Raw genomic sequence first — 14531 nt, forward strand, 5'->3', positions numbered from 1 at the left:
CAGGAGACTAACAAGAGTACCTTGAGAGCTGGAGAGTGTGTTGTGTTAGAAGTCAAAGGTGGTCAGGGTTTGAGGAGAAATCCCCCAAAGTGGGAAGGGCAGAATCCATGGGTCAGCTTGAGGGTCACCAAGAGGGCATGCCCTGCACTAAGATAAATGTATAAGGAAAGGCAGAAAGTTTGACAATGAAAATGTAATCATTTGATATCTTGTTTCAAAGTCATTAACATGTATTGGAAACGGAGAAGAAAAGGATATTCATCTTTTAATTCACAACTAAACAGATAAAATGGATACTATTATAATTAAAAATGTATTGAGCTGTGAATGTTGTAGATCACTAAGAGGACAGTCTCACTCACCTGCTGTGCCTTTGGAAAAAGAGCATCGACTCCAGCACAACACTGGCCTGTATGACGTTTGTCACATTCCATGATATAACCAGCAGTAGAAAACTTGCATGGTTGAAAGTTTATATTGCAAATGAATTAGTGCACCAATCTGAATACTAATGATTAAATGTCATTTGTGTCCATGGGTAGAGAGGGGTGAAAGAGGAAATCACTACTTATTATTTAGCTCATATAGCATTCTACTGTGACCTAAAAATAGAACATCAGTGTTACTATCCTTCAAGAAAATGATACAAAATAATGTGTTATCATCAGTAAATGTGGATTAGCTAAAGAGGGTTAGCAGGGCCGTTCCTTATGGCTTCTTTGCCGATTCAGGGAAAAATATATTGACCAGTAAAAAATCGATGTCCCAGTTAAATTGTATGACCAAGCACTGATGTCTCCAGGATTTTTTTAAAGAGGGGAAAAATAGGAGAAAGTTCAGGCCCTCAGTTGTGGGCAAGGAGCGAAACACATAGCAGTGAGCTCAGTAAATAAAGATTATTTGAGACACAACTTATCGGGAGATTAATTGGAGAAAGAAGAAAAATTGCTAGCCCAGAAGAGGAGGATAAAGGAGGAAATTAACAAAGTAATTAAAATACTAAAAAAGTGCAGAACAGAAGAAATAGAGAAAATGCTATCCTTCTCATTTGAAGATGGAGAATTATGAATTTAAAAATAACCATCAGAACTGCTGAAATGAACACTTCTGTGTATGAACTTGTATGGTTCATTCAAATGTCAAATATAAAAGCACTATACAAAATGGGATTAAAGTAATTCGGAGCATTTTGAAGGTCTACAGCAGTGGTAGTCAACCTGGTCCCTACTGCCCACTAGTGGGCATTCCAGCTTTCATGATGTGTGGTAGCAGAGCAATCAAATATAAATAAAAAGATAGATTTAACTATAGTAAGTTGTTTTATAAAGATTTATTCTGCCAAACATAGTGAAAATCCAACATAAAGTACTTGGTAAGTAATTATTATTATATGCTTTAACTTGCTGTAATTCTGCTTTATAAATTTTATAAAGTAAAGTTACTTCCCTACTTTATAAATCAACATTACTGTGGAACCGGTGGGCAGTTAGAGAATTTTACTACTAACAGAGATACAAAAGTGGGCGGTAGGTACAAAAAGGTTGACTATCCCTGGTCTACAGCATTATTGCAATGAGAATTATTTTGGTGTAGGATTTTATGGTATTTTTTAACTTATAGTTTTAAGTCTTATCATGTACAGAGATGTGAATTATCAATAATATCAGTTATATTTTCCAATTAACATATCCTTATCATTGTTTTTGTTAAACTGATATTGTAGACATACCAGTGATATTTCTCCTCCAAAGTCTGGTTGGATATTTTTTAAATAAATGAGGTAGACATCATCTCCACTTTGTGTAATGGTTAGGTCAAGTCCAGGGGTCCCCAAACTTTTTACACAGGGGGCCAGTTCACTGTCCCTCAGACCATTGGAGGGCCAGACTATAAAAAAAAACTATGAACAAATCCCTATGCACACTGCACATATCTTATTTTAAAGTAAAAAAAAACAAAACGGGAACAAATACAATATTTAAAATAAAGAACAAGTAAATTTAAATCAACAAACTGACCAGTATTTAAATGGGAACTATGCTCCTCTCACTGACCACCAATGAAAGAGGTGCCCTTTCCAGAAGTGCGGCAGAGGCCAGGTAAATGGCCTCAGGGGGCCGCATGTGGCCCGTGGGCTGTAGTTTGGGGACCTGTGGTCAAGTCAGTACTTAAGGATGAAGATATATTTTCACTAAAAGAAGAAATAACAATAAAAAAATCCAAAGAAGACAAATAATAGCTGATGGCAACCCAAGAAGATCTAGAAAGAACAAAACTGAAAACTGGAGGCAGACAACACCAAGCCTAGACTCAACCAGCTCTAAAAACAATACACCCAAACACACAGACATAATGAGAAGACAGAGAAGTACAATCCAAATGAAACCACAAGAGAAACCTCCAGGAAATGAATTGAGTGATATGGAAATAACTAAACTTCTGGATGCAGAGTTTAAAATAATGATTTTAAGAATACTTAGGGATCTTAGAACAACAATGGATAGTCATTACAAACACTTAAATAAAGAAGTAGCAAGTATAAAAAAGGACATTGAAATATTAAAAAAGAATCAGTTGGAGATGACAAATACAATATTAAAAATGAAGACCACAATGGACGGAATTAAAAACAGGATGGATGAGGCTGAGGATTGAATCAGTGAGTTGGAGAACAAGTTTACAAAGGCATAGAAGCAGAGCAGAAAAAACAAAAGAGACTCAAAAAGTCTGAGGAAATTCTTAGCTCTGTGACAACATGAAGAGAAATAACATCCACATCATAGGAGTTCCTGAAGAAAAAGAGAAAGAACAAGGGATAGAGACTTTGTTCAATCATATTATAGCTGAAAACTTCCCAAAATTAATACAGAAAAAACTCTCACAAGTCAATAAGCACAAAGAACTCCATTAAAGTGAAGCCTAAAGAAATCTACACCAAGACACATCATAATTAAAATACCAAAGCTAAATGATAAAGAGAAAATATTAAAAGCTGCTAAAGAAAAGACGGCTATCACCTACAAAAGAACCCTCATAAGAATGATATCCAACTTCTCAACAGAAACACTTGAAGACAGAAGGGAATGGCAAGAAATGTTCAAAGTAATGCAGAACAGAAACCTACAACCAAGACTACTTTATCCAGCAAGGCTATCATTTAAAATTGAAGAAGAAATAAAAAGCTTCCCAGACAAAAAAACAAAACAAAACAACAACAACAAAAAACAACTCAAGGAATTCATTACAACCAAACCAACGCTGCAGGGAATGCTAAGGGGCCTATTGTAAACAGATCAAAGTGGGAAAAGAATATAGCAAAAGAGGAATACAGCTTTAAAGAATAAAATGGCAATAAACAACTACATATCAATAATAACCTTAAATGTAAATGTATTAAAAGATCCAATCAAAAGACATAGGGTAGCTGCCTGAATAAGAAAACAGGACTCATACATATGCTGTCTACAAGAAACACACCTTAAAACAGAAGATGCACATAAACTGAAGGTAAAAAGATGGAAAAAAATATTTCATGCAAATGGAAATCTGTGTGTAGCATTAAATTGGGAAAAAGATCAAGAAACACAGATAGATTTGATCCTACTTCCAACTTTTTGTAATGTAAGACTTAATTTACTTCTTCATTTAGGCATAAATATGACTTTATTAACAGATGGCTTCACATGCACCGTAGTCTTTATGCATTACAACGAAGAGTATATAACAATAAAACTTGTTGACCTTCTATCAAATTGTGTTATAATATTTATGATTTCTAATCTGACGATGTGTTGAGAAAGGGACTTTCAGCAAAGAGTTATGCCTCATAACACTATTTTTACTTCCTTGTCAAGAAAAAAAGTGAGTCTATATCATGTAGGTATCCTAGTGGGCGGCAAACTCATTAGTCAACAGAGCCAAATATCAACAGTGCAATGATTGAAATTTCTTTTGAGAGCCAACTTTTTTAAACTTTAACTATATAGGTAGGTACATTCCTTATTGAGGTAGTGCCTGCATGTGCTATTTTGTGGAAGAGCCACACTCAAGGGGCCAAAGAGCCGCATGTGGCTCTTTGTATATCATGAGCTGCAGTATACCGACCTCATCACTTTTTTGTGTATGTGACAGAGAGAGAGAGACAGAGAGAGGGACAGCTAGGGACAGACAGACAGAATAAAAGAGAGATGAGAAGCATTAATTTTTCATTGCAGCACCTTAGTTGTTCATTGATTGCTTTCTCATATGTGCCTTAACCGGAGGGCTACAGCAGACTGAGTGATCCCTTGCTCAAGCCAGTGACCTTGGGCTCAAGCTGGTGAGCCTTGGGGTCTCAAACCTGGATCCTCTGCATCCCAGGCTGATGCTCTATTCACTGCCCTACTTCCTGATTGAGCTATTATCACTTTTTAAAAATAATTTCATTGTTTTGAGAGATGGAGATAGAGAGAAAGAGAGAGAGAGAGAGAGAGAGAGAGAGAGAGAGAGGCATCAAATTGTTTTACTCAGTTATTCCATTCAGCTGTGTACTCACTGATTGCTTCTCGTACATGCTCTGACCCAGGGTCAAACCACGACTTCTGCTTCACCAGCTGGACACTTTATCTATTGGACCACCTGCCAATGTCCTCTTGTCACCTTTTTGTTTTTTAACGTTTAGCTTTTCTATTAAATTGTTTTGACAATCCTCCTTGTACTAGGCCTAGAAAAATTTAACCAAAGTTACAACAAATAGTTGTAATTATGGTGTAGATAAAATCATTTTATTACCTAGAAAAATGTTATTGGCATAAATAGTTATTTTTCAAACTATTAAAATAATAGTTTTAAAATATTAAAATATAAATTTTGAAAAAACTATAAGATTTAGTTATCTATTATTTTTCTTGTTGTAAGCAGCTTGTTAAATAATTAGAACATGATTTAAATATGATTTCTCCAGCTTCTGACATCTGGTATGACCTCTCACATTGTCCCACTCTGGACGACGTCTCAGGCACATACCTCATTTCTCCAGATGAAAGAAGTGAAGGAGTCAAGAGAGAAAAGGGACAGGTCATTTTTTGTTGTCTGTTAAATTCCTATTTAACTGTTCTGTTATTGCAGGTCTTTCTTGGTTGGTTATAGGATGTAGCTATCTTCCCAAATTTTATTTGGGGTCCAGGCAGGTGTTTTTTGGAAACTCTTGGGGAAAATACTACAATTTCATAACACAGACAGTGTATATTCTGGCTAATTTATGTTTACTATGAGCTCCTTATTTTAGTCTTGTTAGTAGTGTCTTTTTTTTTATAAATTTTTATTAATGTTAATGGGATGACATTAATAATTCAGGGTACATATATTCAAAGAAAACATGTCGAGGTTATCTTGTCATTAAATTATGTTGCATACTCCTCGCCCAGAGTCAGATTGTCCTCCGTCACCCTCTATCTAGTTTTCTCTGTGCCCCTCCCCCTCCCCCTAAATCTCTCCCTCCCTCCCTCCTGCGTCCTCCCTCCCCCCACCCCTGGTAACCACCACACTCTTGTCCATGTCTCTTAGTCTTATTTTTATGTTCCACCAATGTATAGTAGTGTCTTAACCTTGGCATTATGTCTACTTAGAAGAAATATACTGCTCACAAAAATTAGGGGATATTTCAAAAGAAATATGAAGCGATAAATATCTCCTAATTTTTGTGAGCAGTGTACCTTCAAGATGACTCAGGTCAGCTCTCCAGCCAGGCACCCACGTGCTCACAGATTCACACTTGAGAATGTCAGGATGCTGCCCAGCTTCTCTGTTCTCCTCGCTGGGGGAGCTCCTGGTCATTTCACATCTGCAGCATTTCGAAGGCTCCCTCCCACCCATAGTCATCCCATAAACTGCAATATTAACAACTGCAGAAAGGTTATTCACATTTATCCCAGTGGTACTCACTGGATTTTACCAAAAGGTTATCTTATTTATCTCTATATATTAATTATTGGCTTGTAGATCTCTAAACAAAGAGAATGCAATAATTTTGGGCTCAAGACTTGTAGCTGGTAGACACCACAGCTTTTTCCTCCAAAGTGATGAAAACCAAACCCCCTACTCCACCTTGAGCTGCAGGTGGGCTGCTTTCCATCCCCTGTCCTAGCAAAAAAAGCTGCCTGGCTTCCAGTGTGGTGCTGTGTGGGTAACTACGTGCCGCAGTCTGACTTGCTTCTGCCCAGGAAAGGCTGTTATGCCACTTACCATGGGATAACCTGTTATTGTGCCCTATTGCTGGGGCTAGCTCTTCAACTGCATATCATCGTTAGGTCAAGTTCACACTAGGTTTTGAGCAATAACAAATTTTCTTTTCTTTTTTAATTTAAAGGTATTAATATACATAAAAATAATTTTGGTGATAACTCTTTTTCTTGGCTTGCCATAATTAAGAAACATTTAAAATATGTCCCCTGGTGAAAAATAACATGTTTCCTATTTAGAGAAATTGTAATATATGTTTAACACTGCAGGTTGCAATTCTATCCACATTATATGTAAAACAAGAAGATAAAAGGGCTATAAATGAAGAGCTTAGGAGAGTAGCTATAATAGCTATAACTTGCCATTTGTTAAATTTGTTTTAAGTAATAAAGCATGAAGCTAAAAAACTGAGGTGAAACTACTACATTAGTTTGAGTACTACATGGAGCTAATTAAGATTTCCATTATATATATATATATATATAGTAATTATATATAATTACATATGTGTGTGTATGTGTGTGTGTAATTGCTTTTAGAGAGACAGAGAGAGGAAGGATGAAAGAGAGAGAGAGAGAGAGAGAGAGAGAAACATTCATTTGTTTCATTTGTTTGTGCATTCATCAGTTGCTTCCCATACGTGCCTTGACTGTGTGTGGAAGCTGCCACCTTGCCCTTTCAGGGTGACACTAACTGACTGAGCTAACTGGCCAGCGTTGATGGATATATCTTAACATTTGACTTTCAACTACATATATGCATATTTTTAAATTGCTGTTTAATAAAAGTCAGAATACTGATACTTAACAAAAATCTTATAAAGTTTCTTGCAGTTGGATGGTGATATATTTCTTAAAATGTTTTTATGAGAAAGTGGTCTGATATGTTTCTATATTAATAAATTGGTAAAATTAGATATAGTGATATTTTTCCAATACTTTGTGGCATTCAAATAATAATTGGGATTGTTTTTGTAATAATATGTGAATAACATTTTAAATACAAAATGTTGCTGTTTGAAAATTGGAGTAACAAGAAAAATGTAATAATGAAATTAGAATACAGTGACAAAGGAAACTACATTTTAAACTGTTGTGTAAATTCTTTTTTGATTTCCCACTAGTAAAATAAAGGAAGTGTAACATGAACTATTACGAGAATGCCTGCTGAGATTTCCCTTTTTTTAAATGATTTCTTTTGATTTGTGTTGCCTCAAAGGGTGTAAAAAAGGGAAGATGATTAAGCAGCACTTCCAGCGTGCTCCTTTTATTTCTTTCGAGATGTCTGCTTGCACTCCTGGGCTTGGTCTCGAAGGATGGTTCAAACTGACTTAGAAATGAGAACGTCTCAGCAAGAACGCCACACTTCTGAGCATCACTGTCGTGACACACAAACCCCAACACAATTCTCCAGTGTCATCTGAGCAAGCGAAAACGATGTCTTTCAAAAACGCAAAGTTGTTCATTCATTGTAAACATTTGACAAAAGGCAACCATCAAATTTAAACCCGATTGCTTTGATCCCTATGTTTTGTACATTTACTCTTAGTGGAAATATTGTTTGAAGATATAAGTAATTTTATGAAAAAATATTGTTTTGGAATAACTTAGTTTTGAAGACAAAATTGTACCTGGTCTGTCTACTGAATTTCATTTTGAGTTTATTTAATCCAGAAACAATTTATAAATTCTTCAGCTGTTTCAATTAAAAATTTTAAATATATAGTTTATTACTTACCTTAACACTTTTTTTTTTTTTTTTTTACGGAGACAGAGAGAGTCAGAGAGATAGATAAAGACAGACAGACAGGAATGGAGAGAGATGAGAAGCATCAATCATTTGTTTTTCATTGTGATACCTTAGTTGTTCATTGATTGCTTTCTCATATGTGCCTTGACCGTGGGGTTATAGCAGACTGAATAACCCCTTGCTTGAGCCAGCGACCTTGGGTCCAAGTTGGTGAGCTTTGCTCAAACCAGATGAACCTGCGTTCAAGCTGGCGACCTCGGGGTCTCGAACCTGGGTCCTCTGTATCCCAGTCCAACGCTCTATCCACTCCACCATCACCTAGTCAGGCTACCATAATACTCTTAAACTTGTTTTTTTATTTGCTTGTTTATTTTATTGATTTTTACAGAAAAAAAACCACCAACAGGCTGTTTCAGTTATTTATGCATTCAATGATTGATTCTTGTCTGTGCCCTGACTAGGGATCGAACCTGAAACCTTGGTGCATCAGGACGATATTCTAACTAACTACACTACCTGGCCAGGACAAGAACTCTTAAATTTTTTCTTACTAATGAATATTCAGAATATAATTGACATTTAATACTTTATTTGCTGTTTACCTTCTACTACAACCTGTCTAAATTAAATGAATGGTAGAAAGATCTTCAAACTGAGGCAATAGTAAATACTCATGGTATTAGAAATGACAATATTTTCTAATTATCTATTACAATGCCAACCAAATATTACCTGTGATAGTGTGATTATCAGATGATGATATGAAAGCTCTTCTTATTTTCCATATATTTGAACAATCTCTAATAATTTTTTCAAAACTAAGAACAGAGGAAAATATATATTTTAGGCTTAATATTGTATATCAAATTGTAATTCAGAAAATATATCTTTGACTTTTTGCATCACCTCCTAGAATATAAAACAAAGAAGAAAACTTGTTATAATTGTCTGAATTTTCTATAATCAGTGTATACATAAAATAATATACAGTACACTTGTTTTGTTTACAATTTTTAGTTTCCTTTGCTTGCTTTTGTATGTTTGTTATCAGTCAATTAATTATACTTGGTCAGTTTCTTCAGAAAAAATTTCATAATTTCCACTTCAAATGTTGTATGTGGTTTTACAGCTAGAGCTGTGCTTCATGGACACAATCTTTTCTTTCAAAGACCAACACTCATGAATGGAGTAAAAACAAGATCATCAACAATGTTAATAGTATTTAGCATTTATTGTGGAAAATATCCAAAGTCTCTAATTAGGCAACATGAACTATACTTTTCATGTATGGTGAACTGACTGTGTTGCAGGGACTATGTTAGAAGCTGGAACTAGAGTAATCCTTCGCATCCTGGCAGTTATGCCATGAGGAAGTTACTGTTAAGCTCAGTCCTCAGCGATTCCTGCTCTGGCCGCTGGAAGGTCACTCCCTGAGCAGCCCAGGCTGAGGTCAGGGAAGACTGCAGCCCCTGAGTAAGGGATACATTGTGGTCCTCATCTAACTGCATCCAGTCCCCCCCAAGTACTCATCCTTCACCCCTAACCTCACTCCACTCCACTTCATGTCCCCACCTCCATGCCTCCCTAGCTAAGCCCACCCCTTATCTCCAACCTCCCACCCCTCTTCTCCTTATTTTTTTCTCATTCTTTCTCCTTCTCTTTATCTTTCTTACACTGAGGCGAATCTGAGCCATTGTGCCCTTCAGAAATACAAAAGTAGCAAGATTAATACTGAAGTTAATTTCTTTAGTGTGTCATATACCTGTCCTTTTTTCTCTCCAAAGTTGGTTTTGTGCCTATCATGTGATGTCAGGAAACATTCAATTTTCTTCTGCATTTTGGAAGAGTCTTGTTTTCATACATTTGCTAGCATTTTTGCCCTTGTTTTTTATTATGATGAGCAAATTTTGGTTCTAAACCAGATTGTCCCATTAGCTGTAGATTATTTATTTAAATATTGTTTTAATATTCAAAGGAGTTGCAATGCTACAAAAATAGAGAACATTGTTCCCCCAGTGTGCTTTGAACATGTTGTTCAAGTCATCCTATAAAATGAAATAAATTTTAAGACAAAAGTATCATCTAACAGAGCAAATTAACTCAGATAGTGGTTTCAGAGGAACAGGGAAAGTGGCTTAGAAGAAGTCTGAAATCAGTGCTGGGATCGAGAGCTTTTCCAGGAAGTGGGAAAGACCGCTTGCATCTTCTTTACATATAGCCTCTGTTGTAAAGTGCATTTGTTACTAGTCAGGAATGGGCTTGGAGTGGGTCTGGCTCTGCCCTGCCAGTAGTGTGTGAGGACGGACTTCATGCAGTAGAGATTTCACAACACAAATCCAGGTGATTTCGAGAGCATGTTTATTATAGCTGAGGGAAGTGCAACAATGGAAGGGCTTAGGATCAATGGAGGAGAGGTTAGGAGGGCTGCTTTGTCTTCCTGGAAAGTTAGAGGAAAGGGGACCTTTGGAGACAGGGTCTGGGATTAAGCCCTGGACAAGCTGCCATTGCAGGCTGCTCAAAATGTTGCAAGTCTCATGGAGCCTTTAAAGAAAAAGAGAGAGGGGTGCGGGCATTCCCTAGAGAAAGTGTGCCCCTGAAACCTTTGTCTTGAGGCTTTTTATCTTTCTTTAGTCATGGGAATTCCAGGGAGATCTCAGGGGAGGGTCTTAACAGAATGAATGTTCATTAGCTTTTCAGGTGTGTCCTTAATATGTTGATTAATTAAAATGTGTGTAAAGAGGTGTCAGGGTTATTTTTTGGTTAGTTTTATTTTTAAAAGAATGTTATTAAAGAAGGACCAGGACTGAGGTCAGTCTGCCCCAGTGTAAGGCCAGGGACCATTGTCATTGTGGCCATGCAGGTTTACATTGAATTCAGGCAGACAATAAAGAAAACAGTGGAGCCAAAAAATTGTGGGCCATTCCTTTATTAAAGTCTTGCACTGGCCAACAAGCAAACACGCAGGGAAAACACTTCCCTCTCATTCAGAACTCTCAAAGCCCTGAGGCGTTCTCCAATTTTACAACCAGGAAAATCTTCTCCAATTTCTCCTAGAATCAAAGGTCCCCAGAAGCCTCAGTAGTGTAAGGTCGGTGGATAATGGGAAAGGTCAGACATGCGAACTTTGGCTAGGACAGCCCACAACCAAGCATGCCAAAAAAACCTTCCTTGTAGCCCTTTGGAAAACAGCGACCGTCTGTCAGCCAGTGAGATTTCACCACGTCATATTAGCTCGACCACCCTAGGGACCCTTTAAATATCTCCCACACGGGTGGGTCACTACTTGCAACTTCCCTGGCCTCCATCTTTTCTCAGGGCCAGAGAACCTCATTGAGCAGGATGCACTCTGTACTCAATAAAACCTTTTGTTATTCCACACTTTGTGGGTCTGGCCCCTTTCTTCCTTCTCAGTGGGGAAAAATACCTTACAAGTAGGGCTCACAAAGACTCTCAGCTCTCTGCATCTGCAGACCTTCTCTGTCTCTGCAAAACTGGCTTCTTCTTCAGCACTTTGCATTCTCTCTGCTTTCCCTGCAAAAATGGCTGGGCCCACAAAGATCCCTCCTCCAGCAAACATTAACAAAACAATGGCCCCTCCCAAGCAGGAATGCAATCCACAATTTGGAATCAACTGCCCTACTCTGAGGAGAAGCACACATGTGGCTTCCCAGTGCCATTTTTTAACAATAAAAGTGAGCAGACACAAAAAATACAAATTTTACAAACTCATTTGCCCAACACCTGGGAAAGTCTGGAATGTGAACACCATTTTCTCCAAAGTGTCCTTGGTTAAGAAAGATAAAACATTGTGATGCACTAGCTATCTGTAAATTTTTCAAATTGTTTGGCCTTGTTCAATTACATTGTCTCAGTTTCCCTTGTTCTACCTGTCAAGTAATTTCCCTAGCTTCTTGTGATCCTGCCTCACATTATCAAACCTTTCTGACTTCCTGGGTAGGGAGCTGGTCCTTTAAAGGTAGCATGAACATATGGGAAACAAAATATCTACTCAGTTCGATTCCTGGTCAGGGCACACAGGAGAAGCGACCCCTGCCTCTCTGGCTTCTCTCTTTCTCTCTCTCTTCCCCTCCGGCAGCCATGGCTCTGATTGGAGCAAGTTGACCCCAGGCATTGAGAATGGGCTCCATGGCCTCCACCTCAGGCTCTAAGAAGATCTTGGATGTTGAGCAACAGAATAATGCCCCAGATGGGCAGAAGATTGCCCCCTAGTGGGCTTGCTGGGTGGATCCAGGACAGGGTATATTCAGGAGTCTGTCTCTCTGCCTCCTCTCTTCTCAATAAATAAAAAAAAAATACTCAGTTCATATTTCCTTCTTAACTACAGCTATAAATAAAATTCTAGCTGCTGAGCTCTGTGGATTAAACACGTGTGTGCACACATGCACATACAGACAGACATATGCATAATAATTGAAATACTTCTAAGGTAGAAGTAAAAGGTTAAGTGGATTATCAGATTATGATCCAAACCAGTTTATTCCTGTGTTTTAAATTTTATTGTTTTCAATTAAGAAATGTGGCTATTTAAGAAAGAGACATTGAATTATTTATTGAGAATATGATCTCTGCCAAGAGAAATCGATATAACAGGTTTCTTAATAGCTGTCCATTGTTACATTACAAGCTGTGTTTGTCATTTATCATTTATACTTCATCATTGTACTTTTGATGATTTAATTAGTCATAGAGTTCAGCTTATTTTTATACGTTTTCTCTCTCATCAGTTTTTGTCATAAAAATAATTTTTATAAAATAGGTTTAGGAACATATTATCAAAGAGAGATTATACTTTACATTGCTTAATCTACACGTCATACTTTGGAAATGCAGAAACTGGAGATTAATGACCTTGCTTTCCCCAAAGGCCATCTGCCACAGGCTCCCAATAAGACAGAGCCAGCAGGCAAGTGGATGAGCAGATGGTGTTCATAAATAAGCTTCTAGTAACCAGTGGACAAATCAGTTTTAAACTGGGACTGAAGTCAGTACATATCTCTCACTTATTCCCAAAATGTTTGACAAACAAAGTACTGTAATATCCTGAGAGAGATGATTCTTGTCATTTCCCCAAACCAGCTGGGTTGCAGCAGTGCTGGAAGTCTCTTATTCTATCAGGACCCACCGTAAATTCCAGAGCCAGACCATCCAACTTGGCCCTCTATGCTTTCTTGTCTTGTTGTTATTGCCTTTTGTTTAGTTTGATGCTCAAAACATCCATGTCAGATTTTATAATTTTGGAAAAAATATTTGAAGGTAGCCATACAAAACAGTTTGTGTTTTACCCTTGGCATCAATAACAACATCTCAACTTAAGACCCTTCGTGACCTTTAATAGCATTCATAGAATTTAAGACTATATGCAGAGATGAACTATAGACAAGGATGCAAAATACTTTTATATTTTTATAAATTTTTAAACAAATTTAAAATATTTTATGTATTGATTTTAGATAAAGAAGAGGGAGAAAAAAAGGGAGTGAGGAGGAGTGAGAAACATCAACTCATAGTAGTTGCTTCTCACATGTACTTTGCCTATCCAAACCCAGGGTTTAGAACTGGAGACCTCAACATTCCCAGTTGATGCTTTATCCACTGTCCCACCACAGATCAGGCTATTTTTTTTTCTTTTTCTTTTTTATTAAGTGAGAGGCAGGCAGGCAGAGAGACAGACTTCTGCATGCATCCCAACCAGGATCCACTCGGCATGCCCACTAGGGGGTGATGCTCTGCCCATCTGTGGCCCTTGCTCTGTTGTAACCAGAGCCATTTTTTAGTGCCTGAGGCTGAGGACATGGAGCCATCTTCAGTGCCCGGGACCAACTCGCTCTAATTGAGCCATGGCTGCAGGAGGGGAGAAGAGAGAGAGAGAGACAGAGAGAGAAGCAAGTGGGGTAGGGGTAGAGAAGCAGATGAGCACCTTTCCTGTGTGCCCCAACTGGGAATCAAAACTGGGACTTCCACACACCTGGCCAATGCTCTACCACTGAGCCAACCAGCCAGAGGAGGTTATTTTTATAAATTAAAAGTCAAAATTTGAAAGAATGAAAAATAGATGAGTTTTGAAGAGAAGCAGAGAAATTTGGTATAAAAAATAGTCTTTGGCAATAGGTGGATTTGGGTTCAAATATTGCATTTTCTCTGATACTTGTGGGCTGTATGATTCAAAAGTAATTTTTAAATGTTCTTGAGGCTTCAAGGTCCACCTCTTGAAAGTCAGAATAAAAACATCAACTTCTAAATTTTCTGTGATAAAGAAGATTTAATGAATTTACATGTAAAATTTGAGCTGTACTAAATGGTATTTGTTTTAAACTGTTACCTTTTTCTTGCTGCCCTTTTGTTGTTATTTTATTATTGTTATTCCATGAAGCCAGCTGGATTTAAGGTATGAGTGTTACCTCCAGTTTCTGAATGGTGACTAATCTATGACTTCAAACATCTTACTGTCAAATTGTATGTCAGATTTTATAAAGGTTAATACATAGAAAAAATAAGCACTTAGGAGATAATCACAGAACAAATCACAGATCAATCTACATTAG

This window comes from Saccopteryx bilineata, chromosome 1 (assembly GCF_036850765.1).
Source record: "Saccopteryx bilineata isolate mSacBil1 chromosome 1, mSacBil1_pri_phased_curated, whole genome shotgun sequence".
Classification (NCBI taxonomy): domain Eukaryota; kingdom Metazoa; phylum Chordata; class Mammalia; order Chiroptera; family Emballonuridae; genus Saccopteryx; species Saccopteryx bilineata.